The sequence below is a fragment of the Taudactylus pleione genome, unplaced genomic scaffold (assembly GCF_031769625.1).
Source record: "Taudactylus pleione unplaced genomic scaffold, aTauple2 ptg000380l, whole genome shotgun sequence".
Taxonomy (NCBI): Eukaryota; Metazoa; Chordata; class Amphibia; order Anura; family Myobatrachidae; genus Taudactylus; species Taudactylus pleione.
In genome coordinates this window covers 1,866,951-1,884,693 of record NW_028284781.1, presented here as the reverse complement: position 1 = coordinate 1,884,693, position 17,743 = coordinate 1,866,951, and the positions used below count along the sequence as shown (strand labels likewise).

The following is a 17,743-nucleotide window of genomic DNA, read 5'->3' as shown; positions in this document are numbered from 1 at the left end:
AAGTTAACAAAAATAAATTCAATGAGAAATTGATTCACGTATAACTCATAGCATATAAAAGAATAACAGTGTGAGCCCACTCTCCCCCTTACAGATACCTTTTTTCCATACAGCACTGTCAGACTATTCTGTATTCCTTCTCATATGATGGCGTACATGTCAGGTGACACTTGCTCCATGTGTGTGACATGCTGCCAGTAGGAGAGATGATTGGGCACACAGAGGGGAGGATTAGTCTATCAAACCTGGTTTGGTCTTCAACCACCCCAAACTGGAAATCCTCCTTAACCGGCTGATTCAGAGTCTCAGACTGCTGCAACCTCTTTAGCGTCTTTTGCCGTCGTCGCGTCACTGACTATGCCAATGCTAGTAAAAGCTCAAATCCTGATGTACAAGTGTGCGCCTGACCGTGCAAGGACTCAGGTGCCCACTTTGTGCGTCCTTAGACATACCCTCGCTTGGTGTGTCATTAAATGCTACCATGAGACACACCATGAAAACTTGCCCTATGCTAGGTGTGGAATCTCTATCAGTATCTCCCATGTAAGTAAGTAAGCGTCTAAGGCCCTCATTCAGAGCGTACGCTCTGAGCAGAGCGCACGCTCTGAATGAGGGCCGGGCTCCATTTTCATGGAGCGTCCTCCTGGACGCTCGTATAGCTGTGGGTCACCACCCACAGGCTATACGAGCGTGCATTGTGATGGTCGCGATGGTCGAGACCATCGCGACCATCGAATTTGCGAGCCGGAGCCTGCGGTTGAGGTTTTCAACCGCAAGCTCCGGAGTGATTTTGGCTCTATCAGAGCCAAAATCACTCCCACTGACATCACTAGTGATGTCAGTGGGCCGGCTTCTGACGGGAGGCGTTCCCGTGGGAACGCCCCCGTCAGGGAGGCACGCCCCCGGCACGCCCACCAAAGGGGGCATGCTGTCAATCAACATTGACAGCACGCCCCCTTTGATCAGACACAACGAGCTAAGGACTTTCCTTTGCTCGTCGCGTCTGGCGCATGCGCACGACGGAGCTCCCTCCGTCGTGCGCATGCTCAGTCCATAACATCGACCCACTTGCGAGCGGACAGCCGCTTGCGAGTGGGTCTGAATCAGGCCCTAAGTTTGCAACCAGTAATGCACGTGACATGCCCTTAAGACAGTGCATCTCCTTTATGAATACCTAATGATCTATACACCTTAAATGTCGCTATTTAGCGTTATAAGTCGCACAAGAAATAATTGCTTTCCACACTTGGATTGTGGTTCCAAAGCACAAAAAGATATTATTCACCAAAAAGCAGATCGTTACATGCTGTGATCTAAATACAATTAGCGCAAACAAATTATAAAATCACTAGGTACAGTCGAACACATAGCCATGCGGTCTGGATCCCCGGCATCAACTATGAAACCTCCGTCAACAGCAAAGAAAGAAGACTATCTATCAGATTCAGAGTGCCTGTTTATGTACCCTTACAGAGATAGGCAATACAATAGAACAAGTTGGCATAATCCCATTAGTTCTTCTTCCTGGTTCTTCTGTTATGATGCAGTTCATAGGTCAGTTTGTATTGTAATAGTTCAGCCTCCAACAGCTCTTTGTGTCCGTTTTCCCACCGAAGAACAAGTCTAAACTGGCTAATTACATTACATTTACAGAGTACATTTCAATGCCTATTTCTCTATGATCCATAATTTGCTGATGCATGTTGCGATTTCCTCGCCGATGGAACCGGAAATCTGCAAATAAACAGTGGTTCAGAATGACACCAAACATGGTCTGTTTATCATGTACTAAACCCTAGCTATCAAAATACCTGCATTTCATAATAGATTTGATAACATATAAAACCTTTAATATTAACCTTAATGCTAGGGAACCTTTCTATGTAAGTGTGTAATACGAAAGTGTAAGGATATTAAGAAAATACACTAGTTAGCGTTGTGCGTCTACGTGTTTGTGGAGTGCACCGTGGCACGTGTTTTGCAGGGTTGTTCATATTATATGTTTTAGTAAATGTATGTATTTATATAATGAGGACTTTTAATAGTGTTCTATTGCGTGGGAATCACACGACGCTAAATAATAACATCGCTGTATGTACTGATATTGTGTGAGATTCGTTAAAATGGCGTTGGGCGGCCATTCACAAAATGGCGTCTTGTTGCCATTCGCAAAATGGCGTCGTGCAGATTTTAATATTAACAGATTCTGTCTCAGCCAATTATCTGGTTTCGACACCTTGTATCTGATTAGCCACCTCCTAATACATTTCTAAGACAATGTTTCTCAATCGCTATTGTGACTTTGTGTGTATACACCTTGGGACACATGCGCTGTTCAACATTTTAGCTACTTAGATGTGTGCATGGTTGGAAAACATTGACCATTTGCGCAAATTTCGTCATTCCGTGCAACTCAGAATCAGACTCTAAGTGAAACTTTTGACCTAATACTGCTCTGGGGATAATTACTGGGGCCCATGACTGGGTATAGGAAGTATAGTCCACATGCCCTTGAGGATAAGTCAGATATAAAACATATATGCCGGGAGGAGGCAGCCAGATCAGCATAGAGGGGGGTGAGGTGCAGCACAGGTGGGTGGGGTGGGGGTGCATGGGGATGTAGCCAGGAAGCCGACAGTCGAAATGCCGACCGCCGTCTTCCCGACTGTCTAATCCCGGCAGGATTCTAATGACAGGTGTCAAGATCCAATTTTACCTATGCTAGGAGCCCGACGCCGTGCATACCGATCAAAGATAAGCCGTTTGCCGACAGCCGCGCGGGGGGGGGCAGGGTTAGGTTAGGCGCTCCCCCGGGAGAGATAGGTTTAGGCAGCGGGGAAGGGGGGGTTAGTGTTAGGCACTTACAGGGGGGGTTAGGGTTAGGCACATGGGGGGGAGGTTAGGGTTGGGGGGGGTTTGGTTAGTAATACAAAAAATACTTACCTGTCGGGATTCCGGTGCATGATGGCGTGATTGTGTCATCATGGCCCCTCCCCACACTATACAATGCCAAGATCAACTGCATAAGAGGGCAGGGCTTCTATTGCATTAATTATGTCATTGGCCGCCCGGACCTTCCACTTCACTCAGGAAGTGGGCAGCACTGGGTGGATGCGGCCAGGTTCCGGGATACTTGCCCACTCTTCCTGTGGGCCGGGAGCACCACCCAAGTTTTTGTTGAATTTTGGCCGAGGTGGGAGCTCCTGTAGCAATGCAGCAAGTTCAATATATTTTTTATGTGTACTTTTATTACTAGTTCTGAAATTGTTGCTGGTAGTTGCTCAGTTCTTCAACAATACACTTCTGTCTAGACAATTGTTAAAATTTACTATGTTATTGTTTATCGAGTTGTCTTCCCTCGCTATATGTCTCCTAACTTTAATGTGTAAAAAATTAATTTAGGAAAAATGATGGTGGTATCAGGAGACTATAGTAGTGTTATCAATATTATAGAAAAACACATTTTATGATTATGACGCATGTTTGGAACTAATAGACCTGGAGATGTGTGATAGATAAAATTGATGATATGGTAGAAATATTATTATTTTTCTATTTTTTATTATTATTATTATTATTATTATTATTATTATTATCATTTATTTACATGGCGCCACATGTATATACAATGTATTCTTACGCTTCAATGCTGTGTCAGAAGTTAAAGTTTATTTATATCAATAAATGTTTCTTAAGGATTGTGCTGTGCTTCTAGTATTAAAGAATAGACTGGAAACATAATGAAAACTTTGATCGCACCCTTTGTTATGTGTGTATTATTGACAGTTGATGCTCTTTTCCTACCAGAGCGGAAGCGGAGTTCTAATTACCCGGGCCTGTTGGAGGGATCTGCTGTTGAGGCCGGGGGACAAAGGTCCCATCTTTGCAGCACGCAGCGCTGCTTTGAGACACCACGCATCGTATTTTCCATTGTTTTTATTCTGGAGGCTACCATGCCCCATTCAGTACTTGGAACCCGTGGCTTTCTCAATGGCCCTGTCTCCTACTATCTACTAAATTTCAGCCACCCCTACTCCTTTATACAGTGTGATAGGAGTATGGTTCTGATTGTCCCACTTATTTTCCAATTTAACCTGAGCTGCAGTAATGAATTGAAGGCATTTTTAACATCGGTTTCAGATTTCATCCCATTTTATTGCATTTTGAAAACGTTTTGGATGAAAAAATTACTTTACTACTTTAAGTAAAGAAGGAGGTTTTAATGAGGCGATAGTGAGGAAGTGGTTACTTTGGGGCTAATTTAGCAAACTGTGATGCTCTCTGTATAAATGTCTTGTAATCAACTAAACCGATTTTCTAAATTACACTAGGAAAAGGACAGCTAGATCTGCAATGGTAATCTGCTAGTATTCATGACCTCACATGTGGCCCCAACTTCACCAATTATTTATTTACCAGTTTGTTTAAGACTGAAAGGAGAGAGAAAAGTAATAACAACAATACAATATATATTTTACCTATACATGAATTTGGGGGTATTTATTCATTTGTTAAAATCGTTCCTGTTTGGCATGATTTGGGGGGATTTTGCAGCTACAACTCACCATCTAGAGTGTTTTCTTGAAATATCAACGTGCCGGATACATTAACATGTGGACAGGGCCGCCAAGAGCCAAAATGGCCCCCGGTAATAGGGGGCGTGGCCTAATCTCAGGAGGCGTGGCCACGCCCCCTTGCCGCAAAAAAAGAAATAAAAAAGATTTGCAGCGCTGCAAAGCGGCGCTGCGCGCCGGGGAGGGGGGCACTCTGAGCCCCCTCAGCCCGGCGCAAAGCCAGGGGGGGCGCGATCAGTGTGATCGCTCCCCCGCACAAGCATAGGAGACTGCTGTGGCTGCTGCTCAGCACACCACGAGCAGTCTCCAACTGCAGCTCAGAACACGCTGTGTGCTGGGCTGCTGTGAGGGAGTGGGGGCGGCGTCGGGCCCCCGCCAGGCCCCTCAGGAAGCCCGGGCCTGGGTAATCTGTACCCGCTCCCCCCCCTCTCGGCGCCCCAGCATGTGGGTAAAGGTGGTGATTTTCGACATGCGAGGTAGATGAAATTGCAGCTATCTTGCCTGTCATCCTGTAAAAAGAAAAAGATTACTATCACCTTCCTGAATGGGCCACGCTAGTTAGCATCTGTCCTGGACCACAAGGGGGTGGCCTGCACCTAGGGATGTTTGGACCATTGCTATGTAGCATTAGCCCATTTCTGGAACGCTTGGCTGTTTGATACCAGGGCTAGGAAAAAGAAATGTGTGTCCCTCTAAAAAAACAAAAAAATGGTGATATGATCGCCCGCTTTTAAATAAACGTAAACGGGGCACACATTTTTTTTTTACCCTGGTAACCAACAGCCATGGGTACCAGGGAGTGGCCAATATTACTTAGCTTACGTTTGGGCTCCCCCACCTTGAATTTTGCCGTTTTGCTTAAACCGCATGGTATTTAGGGGTTTGTATTTGCCGCATATCAACATCAATTTGCATTTTAACCCTCCAAACTGCAGAACAATAAAGGAAAACTATCTTGCCAGAAATCTAATCCGCCACAAAACCAGTCCATTGATACATTTCCACTGGAGTCTGTCAGTGAGAATTGGGACTCTTTGACTGTAAAGATCATCACTGTGGAGCTCGCAACAGTATCAGGAGCTCTCAATAAACAACAGCGGTAATATTGCCCAGTAATATGTGAAGCATATAGCCCAACATTGAACATACAAATAATCGGGATAGGGCTACAGAGATGCATGGCTGTGGCATGTGGGGGTGTAGTCACATTGTGGATGGTAAGGCATTACTCCTAGGGGAGTGTCTAGGCCTCCAATGTGCTCTGCCTCTATCAAAACCATTAGTAATATCCATTAATATATCACTAAAAGCAGTAATGCAGTATAAAATGGCAGCAGTGCACAGCAATAGGCCAGCAGTTATATATAGCATTTAATACTAAGCATTTCATTTCTTGCTTCTCATTTTTAGTCAAGCTTTTTGAGTTACATGGTGTGGCCTAAAATATCTCACTTGACATGATGTGAGGGGAGTGTGGTCACTTGGATGTTTAGCGTCACGCAAGCAGAATAAACTATTGTCACCTCTTCCCCTTCTCAAAAAATGGGCTTATGGTACCATGGTTAAAGATGTAGAAATTGTCTCTCTGCTGTCTTCCTTGCAAGATCGATTTCAGATTCCTGTATACCTACAGTCATATTTGCCAACTCTCCCTGATTGTCAGGGAGACTCCCTGAAATAGTAACAATCTCCCTGACTCCCTGAAAGGTCTAGCAATCACCCTAATTGCATCTTACACCCATTATAAAGCTGTTATATAAAAAAAAAACAGAGATATATATATAGTCAAATAGGATCATTAGTATCAGTTGCCTGCATTGGTCATAAGGCACAATGATCCCTATGGCTACATGCATTTTCTAATAAGTTGTTGTGTTGTGTTTTCATCAACAAATAGATCTTTCTAACTGTTTTAAGGTCTTGTTTAAACACCTCTCAGATGTAGCAGCACACGTCCACTTTACCGTGCGCTCATAGGTGGTGCTTTCACAATCTCCCTGAAAAGATTTTTCAAAAGTAGGCAAGATTGGTTATAGTAGAAACAGTTGCAGCTGAGTCTGAGATGTACACTTTCTCCAGTAGACTCATCAATAAACATCTTCCTTTTTCTGCATTGGATTAATCCTTGCTTCTTCTTCAGTTTAATTATAACTCAATAGACTGTAAAGCTTAGAACCTCTTATTTCCCCACAGAAAAAAGATTAATAAGGAACAGCCGCAGTTATTTCTTTTACCATATCACTAGAAAATAAATATTTTAAATAATAAGACCTCTTCTTTAATATATACAGTGAAAATGCATAAATCCATGTAACTCCAGATAAGGATTCCCTCAAGCCGAACAATGCAATTTAAAATATTCCTCTTTGCTGTGCTAAATAAACACAGGACTGTACATTAATGTTTTCATTAGACTGCACTAGCTGTGCACAGTAATCAGATTGTTTATTGGACTAAACAACCAAGATGACAGACTAAACTACCACATACTAGCATACATTATTTATATATATATTTTTAAGTAAATGTAGGTTACACTAAAATAATAAATTAAGATCCCTGAGTAGTTAAAGGATAATTGCAGATAAAATGTATTACTCTCTATCAACTAACAGAATGCAGTTAGGGTCATAGCTGTATTATAAGAATGTTCCTATTTCTATATCATACTGGCTAACTCTCCCGGAATGGCTGGGAGGCGTCAGAAAATCAGGTGATGCTCTCGGCCGCCCACAAGAGAGGGCATGTCTCCCGAACCGGCCGAAACTTGTGTAAAACGGGCCGGATAGAGGCTTTCAACAAGGGCCAAGAACAGTAATGGCATGTTCCCATAATTGCACACTTCATTGAATTACAGTAGTAGGTTCTAGGTATTTTCTTGAAAATGTAATAGTTGGGTAAGCACTTCAGGGATGGGTTGACATTATTAATCCCTTCTCTGCAGAGGACGAGTGGGGCTCTTGGATAACGAGTCACTTGTGATCACCATACAATATTACCTTGTACTACAGAAAATAGACATTTTCCATATGTACTACACTATGTGCCATATCACGCCCAGAATTACTGTACACCTATAAATGTGAGGTCACTCATATATGAAAAGGAAAGGCCCCTCTTTCCAATTATGTGGCCCCGTTAGCAGCTATTGTATGGTGAACATCTGTGATCACCAGACAATATCGGTCTGGGCTACAGAAAAAAATAGTTTTCCATAATTTTTTTCTCTTATAAGTAGGGGTCTCTTCTTTCAAAAAATGTACCCCTCTATTAGTTATTATCTCTTGATCACCAGACAATAACTGAAACAGTACACACACAAAAAAAATTTTTTTTCAAAGATAGGGGGAATCTAAAACTCTTATCTTCCCCATCTTGTGCCAAATGAAAAATAATAAAAAAAATCCCTAAGTTAATGTGGTAGGTTGTCTAGTTTTTGTTTTTAAAGTAGGCTTCGTAGGCCTCGTTGGGCTACCACATAGGAAGCGTATAACTGATACAGCAAAAATTTGAAAAGGAAAATGCATTTTCAATTAAAATGAAATTTTTTTTTTTCAAAACCTACACATAGGGGTATATTTAGTAAAGGGAGAGTTTTTAGAAGTGGAGATGTTGCCCATAGCAACCAATCAGATTCTACTTAACATTTAACTAGCACCTTCTAGAAGATAATAGCTAGAATCTGATTGGTTGCTATGGGCAACATCTCCATTTCTAAAAATCTCACTTTAGTAAATTTACCCCCATGGTATTTTTTGAAAATACAAAGTCTTCTGAAAAAAAAACAAGATATAATTTGTGTGGTTACCAAATAACAAAATCTCGGGGAATATGATGAGCGCTAACGTCAGAAATTTATCTCGGTACAAGGGTGAGAAACCCCCAGCAGTGATGGAGTTAAATGAGCCCTGATAAACCCTTCTGGTTGCTATATTTTGGATTGTAATTTAACATTTTAGCTACACAGACAACAAAACGTACCCAGCAAATGGGTAATCCAAAGTAGACAGTGTGTGACAAGAGCATTTTGTATATAGGTCTGTAATTGGTGAAAAATTATATACAGTATTGCTCACAGCAGTCCATTTTAATACCTCCAGTCAGTGATAGGACAAGTGTTCTGATGTATTCCCCTTATCTTGTCTCCTGTGGGTCCTCAGTCATTGGCAGGAAATTGAGTAGCATGCACCGGTACCAGGAGGTCTTTTCTTCATGTGGAACAGAGGAACAGTGCTTGGGGTCTGGCCAGGCTAAGCCTGATGGGGAGGTGGTGGGGAGACAACATCCTGAAAGGTGACCCACTGAGCCTAGACATGACATGAGTGCCATAGCTGACCCCTATAAGCACTCTGGCTCAGGTACTGCCAGTGGACAGTGTCACAACTCTCTGTTGTGTCTCTGTTGTGATTGGCATGCACATGTCAACATCCTGCCAATTATAGTGGAGCTTGAGAACAGATAAGCACTGCTATGATTGGCAGACCAGTTATACCATAGGCATAGGGATCTATAGTCGTTGGTGTAGGTGTTGAGGTTTTTTTGTACACAAAATGACAAAATCTTTATAACAGATTCTCTACATGTGTTTTGCGGAACAGAGCGATCTTTATAGTCGGTGACTGGGGTTTGCTTTCACTATATTTGGACGATTGTGGAGTTTTTGGGGACAATGCAGAATTGAACTTATGCCCATTTGCAGGGCGTTTGTAGCATGAATTTGCGCTGCATGTCCTCCAGAAATGAGCACATGCAAGTACAGGCAATGCAGAGTCGTATGTATTTTCATCACACCTACATTTAGGACTGGGAAGGCTTTGTCACATAAGAAAAGTGCAGTTAGGGCATGCTGACGCAGCTGCAGGCTATGCAGAGTTGGATTTAAGCAATAATACACCTTTGTGGAATTGTTCCTTTTGCAGTTAGAAAGTATGGATTTAGAAGTATTTCCAACATGTCTGCCAAGACAGTAGCTGGTGCTAATAATTCCAAAATGGCAAGTGAGCCACAGTTTTTTTAACTACTGATCTAGCCAATATAAACCAGCATAAGGCTGGCAGGGCATGCTTGGACTCATATTGGTTGGTTGGTACCAACCAATCAGCTCCTAACTGTCACGTTATAGGCTGAGTTTGTTGGAATTTTATCTCTGTCCACTTTAACTCTCTCCAAGGCTTAGTACATAGACCCCATAGTTCCATAATATCTGAAGTGCTTCAGGTTGCTCTTGCATAAAAGAATCATCATTTAAACTTACTAAAGTTTAGACAACTATTTAAACAAAGACTAGCCATTCCATAGAAGCTGCACATCTAATCCCTGCTTCTAGTGTAATGACTAATACATGAGATGATTTTGAATTTATGTCTGGTGGAATTGGGAAGCTACTGTGAGGATTTGCATAGTGAAGCAGCAGATTAAGCATTGTGAGATAGTTAGATCAGCCTGGCAACAGTTATTTTCTGTAGATTGGAGTCGGGGAACAGATGGGAAAGTGGATTTGCCAGCAACAAATACTCAAAACACTGTTGAGAAATGAATGTTACATACAGTATATTTGTGACTGTTCTGAAATTGCTTTCATAATATTTTAATAGCTTTTTAATATCTAATTGTTATGCTGAAGACTCAGTATACATTGTATTTCTTATGTAACAGTCACAAACTGGAATGGAAAATAATTTTGGCCATCTATTTGTTCATTGTATATTAATAGCATGGCCAATAAATATATTTATAAATACAGTAACTATGTGTAATCATTCTGACATGGGTAGCAAGGTGGCACTGTGGTTAGCATGCTGTCTCCAAGCACTGGGGTCAAGGTTTGATTCCAACTGGGGCTACATCTGTGTGAGTAGTTTATATATTCTCCCTGTGAACCTGATTCAGGGAAGGATCGCTGATGCGATTGCGTTCGCAGACGGCCGATTGTTATGCACTACGCATGTGTCAAAGCCGCAGTGTGCGTGCGGAAATGCTACACTGCGATCGGGACTGCGATCGCAGTGGCTACGCAGACCCATCGCAGAGTGTTTGACAGGAAGTACCATTTGTGGGTGGTGACGGTGGGGGGGAGGTCGGAGAAATGAAGGTGTGCCAGGGCGTTTGATCGCCATTACAGGGGCGTACATAATTAGGCTCCTGTGACGGCATACACAGCCTGAGCTCTAGATACCAACAGGAAGTTTAGCAGTTTGTAAGTGAGGTCTGACCTGCCTTAATTGTGCGTAGTACCTATGTTTTAACAGACTTGCAAGGTATTACAGATGAGTAAAGGGAAGTGGGCGTGTTTATGTTGTGCTGCGGCGCCATTGCGATCAGTAATTTGCATAATTTCACAGCACAACTGCTTACGCACTTGCTGCCATGATCACATCAGCGATCCTTGCTGAATCAGGCCCTGTGTTTGAATGGACTTGCGTCCTGATTCAGAGCCGCTCGTGAGTGCTGTGTGCTCACAAGCGGCCCAATGTTTCTGCACTGCGCATGCGACGCGTCCGCGAGCCCTGCTGAACGACTGAAGTTCAGACGCTACGGGGCTCGCAACAAGATGGGGCGGCTGTCGATGGTGAGTGACAGGTCGCCCCATTTTGTGGGCGGGTAGGGGTGGTGGCTGGACAAACGCAGGCATTCCCTTAGGAACGCCTGGCGTTTGTTGGGAGGCCTTACTGACAGGCCACTTGGCCTTGCGACAGCTAGACCCTACCTTAGGGTCTCCAGGACGATGGTTGCGATTATCGCGATGGTCTCCAGGCCGCTCGCACAAGCTGTGGGTGGTCTCCCACAGCTTTGCGAGTGGCCGGAGAAAAAAAAAAACGCCCACAAACCCAGCGAGCTGCCAGCTGAATCAGGGCCTTGATCTGGTTTCATCTCACACTCCAAAAACATATACTGGTTTACTGTAAGCTCCAATGGGGTTCGGAAGTGACACTGATGATTACACATTCTGTGGACAACATTGTGTAATATAATTGGTGCTACATAAATAATAATGCTGATAACTTGTGAATCTTTTTAAATTGTCCTATGTATAATTAATGAACCTTATAGCTGGACAATACATTCCGATATACAGCAGAGTATGACTTGTTTTGAGGGAATACATACGATTGACCTGCGGTCGTGATACCAACGGTCAGAAGACCAACAGCCAGGGGCGTATCTATAATGGGTGTGCGGTGCACACGGGCTCCTGTGTCGAGAGGGGCCCCGCACCGGCCATTTTTCTGGCATTCTGCGCATGCGCAGTAGACTATGGGCACACTCTAGTGACTGCGGCTGCTGCTGGGGAGAGAGGAGGGGGCTGCCACGAGGAATGCACACGGGCCCCCTCCTCTCTTACGACACCCAACGCCAACAGCGTCATCCCGGTGTTCAGGATCCTGACAGGGGCCAGAAAGTACCCTAACCCTCCCCCTCCCCCCCCTAAACCTAACCCTCCCCCAGTGGTGACTAACCTTAACCTCCCCCCGGTGGTGCCTAACCCTAACCCCACCTTCCCGCACTCACCCGCTCGTCTCGGGTGGTGCCCTACCCTAAGCTCCCCCTGGTGGTGCCTAACCCAAACCCACCCTCCCCATAGCCTAACCCTAACACCCCCCGGTCGGTGCCTAACCCTAACCCACCCCGGGAGGTCCCTAAAACTAACCCCCCCATCTGCGGCCTAATTATAACCCATATACTTACCATCGGGATGCCAGCGGTCGGCATGCCAATATCGGTATCTCAATCTCTTCGGGATGGCGACTTCGGCATTCTGACGGGCATTGGGATTCTGCCGTCGATATATTGACGTCCAGCATCCCGTCCATCGGCATCATGACTGCCTCCCATTTTGAGTATTATGAAGAAATAGTGAGAAAGCGCACTGGAGTTACCCATATTTTCTGGCTGGATGCCTCAGCTGGGACATAATGAGTTCAGTGATGCCCTATGACATCCTATTTCAACATATACTGCTCATTAAGTCAGACAAGAGTAGAAAGAGATCCTAATTGATAAAGGAGATTACTACGGGCGTAATATGAGTATTATGCTGCTAGGATTGCAACAATTGTATGCAGGTGTCTGCAGGGGATGGGTACGTGATGCCGGTGCTCTGGATCCCGGCAGTGAAAATCCCACCCGAGCATCCCATCAGGGTTAGGATACCGACACCTGTCGGTAGGTAACCTAAACCTCCATGGCACCTGAACCTAACCTTCCCCTAGTGCCTAAACCTAACCTTCCCTTCCTGGCACCCTAAACCTAACCCCCCCTTTAGTGCCTAACCCTAACCCTCCTCCTTGTGCCTAACCCTAACCCTCCCTCACAACCCTGCCACTTACCTTCGGGATGCTGACGCCGGGATTCTAACAGGTGTCGGGAATCCGGCACCGGTATTCTAAGCGCTGGCGTCCCCTGCTCTGGAATATTAAACGTATCCTGTCTGCAGCTGTCGGAGCTCTGGCAGGTCAGCGGCAGCACAATACAGTTGAAAGCTTCCCAGATCCCAGCAAGTCTGCTTTGTGAGTCAGACAACTGAGCACTGCATGTGCAGGCATTGTCCTAGCTGGCGACAGTATTACAATATCGATGCAGTTCATGGTGGCTTTGCAAATCCAAAGATGTTGCACAAGGTATCTGATTGGAGTGTAACAAGTGGCAACAATTTAGCAAATACTCCAAACACATTGACACGTTTCTCCAGGTTTCCAAATCCAAGCTTCATCAGAGGAATGCCCTCCTTCTGATGAAACCAGGAGTTGGAAACCTAGTCTGATTATCAGTGACCTATTTTTCTGGTCCTCAGAAATCACATTTGATTGAGGTCTGATTGAGACCAATATGTGTCCAATTTAAGGACAGTTTCTGTCATATTTTTCGTTCGTCCAACTATCATTGAGTACTATTTTGTAGGTATTGGATAATCTAATTTGTATTTTTTTATTTTTCTTTATTTATTTTTTTATATATTGATTCTATTATATATATATATATATATATATATATATATATATATATATATATATATATATATAGGATAGAAATGGCAGCGGCACTCCCAGGACATATAATGTAAAGAATGACACAATGACACAGCATTGGGGTAGTTCAGTCCAACGTTTCAGTCAGAAGACTTTTAGCAAGAACACAACGTGAAAACAAAAAGTACATACCTTTATAGAACACATGTGATTGTGTAATGAGAAGCGTGTTCATCTCTCCCTCTCAGGGCGCCGAGCGACTGACATCATCAGCATGCGGCCCGCGTGAGGACGGAGTTGTCCTGACGTCAGGTGTATGACGCTGGTGTCCTGACGCTGTCACCCGGGTAACAGACGGAGAGGGGGAGTGTGTGAAATGAAAAAATACCTGCATAATGAATACATAAATAAACATAAACAACAAACAACGACTAAGTGAATGAATGTGTGTGATGATGTATATAGGTAACAAACATATCATCAATTTTATCAAAGAATGCATCATGATAACGTGAATAAATGAGTGGAACTAATCAGTAAAATCAGCATGATGTAATACATAAAAATACATATATACATGTGGAACACGAGGAAACAAAACAGAAAGTAATACATATAAATAAATCAATGGACTGCATAAGGAAGACCAAATAATCTAAGACAGTGGTTACGAAAATAGATATAAAGAATGGACATAAAAAAAATGGCAAGCTGGATTCCGTATATATAAATACAAAACCACTCAAAAGTGTGGTACCTACCAGGGAAGTTAACCCATTATATGTACCAGTACCAGAAGCCACAGGCTGTATCAACAGGCTAGTATGGAAAAAATATATATAAAAAAGGTACATAATTGATCATGTGTCTAATGAAAAAATGATACAGAGGCAAAGAAATTATTGGGTGAGTAGATGAGCATCCTGCACCTAGACGGAAAAAGGTCCATCCTAAGAAAAAGAACAAAAAATGCCATAGATGTGGACCAGTAATAAAATATTTTATATGTGTTCAGATAAATATATAAACTCTCCATATTAACTCCCTATATTAATAAAGGTAAAAGTATACCGGGTCAGTTTACTGATTATAACCTGTTGTCTAATCGGCTAAAGAAAAAAGAAGAATGGAATAAAGAAAAAAGACATATTAACGAAATGTCTCCGGATCAACGTGGGTGAACACAGCACATGGCAACACAAGTAAAACAACAAATTGGGTTACAACACCTGGTATTCCTAGGTGGTCTCCCTCCCTATTACTAACCAGGCCAAACGCTGTATCGCTTCCAAGATCAGACGAGATCGGGCATTTTCAGCGTTAGTATGGTTGTAAACACTGGATATAATAGATGCTGTTTCCCCAAACCGTCCATAATGGCCCAGTAATGCGAATTGATAGCACAAGCAGCTTCTGCTGATTAAAATTATATGCAGCATGCCTATGCTCTGCGAGCGAGTGCGGATGTATCTGCTTGCAAATCACTACGTTACAGTCGCTGATACTGTAACGTAGCGTTTCGCATGCAGATACACCCGCACTCGCTCACAGAACACAGGCATGCTACAAATCATTTTAATCAGCAGAAGCTGTTTGTGCTATCAATTCGCATTACTGTATGATTCAGACGCATTTGAAGCTTAAAAAGTTGCACAAAAAGATGCTCGCGCTACCGTGTAACGCCATGGTGCGACTAGAAGGCCTATTTAACGTGCAAGGAGGCTTGATGTATGAGGACCTATATGTATTTGTATAAATAACAGAATTCACACACAACCAAGTGATTTATTTTTAATCCTGTAGTGAAGATTTAACAACTAAAGAATAAATAAATAAATTCTCTCCTTCCATGTCTCGAACCCGGGACGCCCTATCTGCAAGGCACTCACCCAAACCTCTAGCCCACACACACCAGCCATGTTGAGAGCTGCACCTGTCGTATATGAGATGTGACGTGTGCAAATTACAGCAGGCAATGTCAATAGCAGGCTCTTACATGTGCACGTCACCCGACACGCTGCTGTATTTAATAATAAAAAAATGTGTCTTCTTTTCAAAATATTATACTAGTACATGTAAACACAGTACTCCACCATTAGAGAATAATTGATCCCGTCTCATTGAAAGCTGTGCGTGCATCTCAGTATCGGTTATACCGTCATAAGAACACAGCAATTACACTACTGTACAGTTATGTATGCGTACTGATTTGTGTCCCGTTCTAAGAGCTTATGTGATATTAATAAAAAGATTGGTTGTGCGAACATGCAATATGCAAATACACTGCGTGAATGTGATTGGCCCTCTTGTTAGTGCTATCCATCCATTTTAACAGTATGGTATTCAGTAGTACAAATTTCATCAGTGGAGCACTCGCCATCCAGAGGTTAAGCGGTGTATTACATGCCGTGGCTTATCTTTCGTTGTAGAATACCACGGTACGCCAAAGAACACCCATCACATAACGTTCCATGGTGCGACATAGAGACCTGAATGGCGTACTATGGGCAACAAACTAGCTGGGCCCATCTGTATGATCTAAAATTGTGGATAATTAATTTACTTTAATGCATTGCCTATTGCTATACCGTAGCTTGATATGAATCTATCAGTATTTAGAATGCAGTAAGTCTAATCCTTATGAGTAAAGATAGGAGATGAGCTTCAAAATCCTGATTACAGTTTATTAGTGATCATTAGCTTGGCTCTCTGCTTCAGCATGTTTCCATCTCCCTAACTCCATCTGTCTCCTGCAGATCCTATGTACAGCGAAGCTGCCATCCTCTATGCTAATAAAAATAATGTATTCATGACTAAAAGTGTACTTGCTTAACCAACGCCAGTCCTTTTCCATTCTGACAGTTGTTCCCGCTGCAGAAAATGCACAATAGAACCATTTCAAAGTACTATATATTCAATAAATACATTTGGCAGCTGATGCTGAGTTGGTAGCATAAGTGAGGAGTAAGGCTGTTGTGTCAGCCTGAGACCATTTTAAACCCTAAGGGGCATATTCAATTGTGTACGAGAATAGTAAAAAAACCCGCACCTGTGAGGTTTTTCCTGCAGGTGCGGGTTTTTTGCTATTCTATTAGGTGCGTGGTTTTTTAAAAAACATGCACCGGGAGTTTTTTTTCCACGCACCTCCTGAACAAGCGTGATTTTTCCTAAAATTGATGATTTTAGGAAAAATCACTGGGACTTGCTCTGACACCCCCGCGGCAGCCCCCCCCCCCCCCCGGAGGACTAATTAAGCAATTGGAAGTATCCAATTAGCTTAATTAGTCCTTAATTGCTCACCTTCCGAAGCGCTGTCTTCTGCATCTTCCTCTGCATCCAGCGTCGGGAGCCGGCTCTTCTGCAGCAGGGTGAGTATGTCAGTGTGTGGTGTATGTAAGTGTGTATGAGTGAGTGTGTGTGTGACCCCCAGTGCGGTGTGTTTGGCACCCCCGGAATGGGCGCTGGGAGAACTACATCTCCCAGCAGCCCTTGCTCCTCCCATCAACCCCCGGGACTCCCAGCAGTCCCCTCTCCAGTAAGAAGAGAGAGGGGAAGCCACAGGGAGCCGCGGAGACCCCCTGCCAGGTAGGTTTTTCTTTCAATTTTTTTTATTTTTACACGTCGCGGGGCTTTCAGAGCTGAAAACCCCGCGACCACTATTTTTTAAATTGAATACCGCGGGTAGCAGGAGCGTGCATACCCGCGGTATTCCGGAATTGGACGCGATGTGCGCGAGGTTTTTAACTCGCTAAACCTCGCGCCCAATTGTATATGTCCCTAAGTTTGAGATGATTCTCTTTTAAGAAATAAGTTATTGATAATTGGAGGTGGAACTTTTTTTTCAAAGTGGTTAGGGAGCATACTTTTGATATGTCCTCTCCGGGAGAAGCCCGGAGAGGAGATGCAGGTGAGCAGTGATTGGGGTGAGGCCGGGCTATTCACGTCCTTAAGCCCCACCCACTTATGATGAAATGCTACGAATCACACACATTTGATTAGGGGGTGTGGCCAAATGACACAATTATTATAGAATTGTGTCATTAAGCCCTGCCCAGTAGCGTCACAAAGGGGGTGCGGGCCGCACCCGGGTGTCACCCGCCGAGGTGTGACACCAAGGTGCAGACCCCCCCTCAGTGACAGGTTCTGCACTGTATAATTAAGTGCAGCACTCAGCTCCTCACACTGTGAGGGAGGCAGCTGGCA

At 43.6% G+C, this 17,743-nt stretch overlaps 1 protein-coding gene and 1 pseudogene across 1 annotated transcript in view; one reads left to right on the top strand and one right to left on the bottom strand.

The window, feature by feature from the left end:
* Window positions 1-17,743, top strand: part of PTPRN2 (protein tyrosine phosphatase receptor type N2) — a 1,246,087-nt gene that overhangs the window by 99,443 nt on the left and 1,128,901 nt on the right. The gene's annotated exons all lie outside the window — the stretch shown is intronic.
* Window positions 14,758-14,877, bottom strand: LOC148507879 (5S ribosomal RNA; annotated as a pseudogene).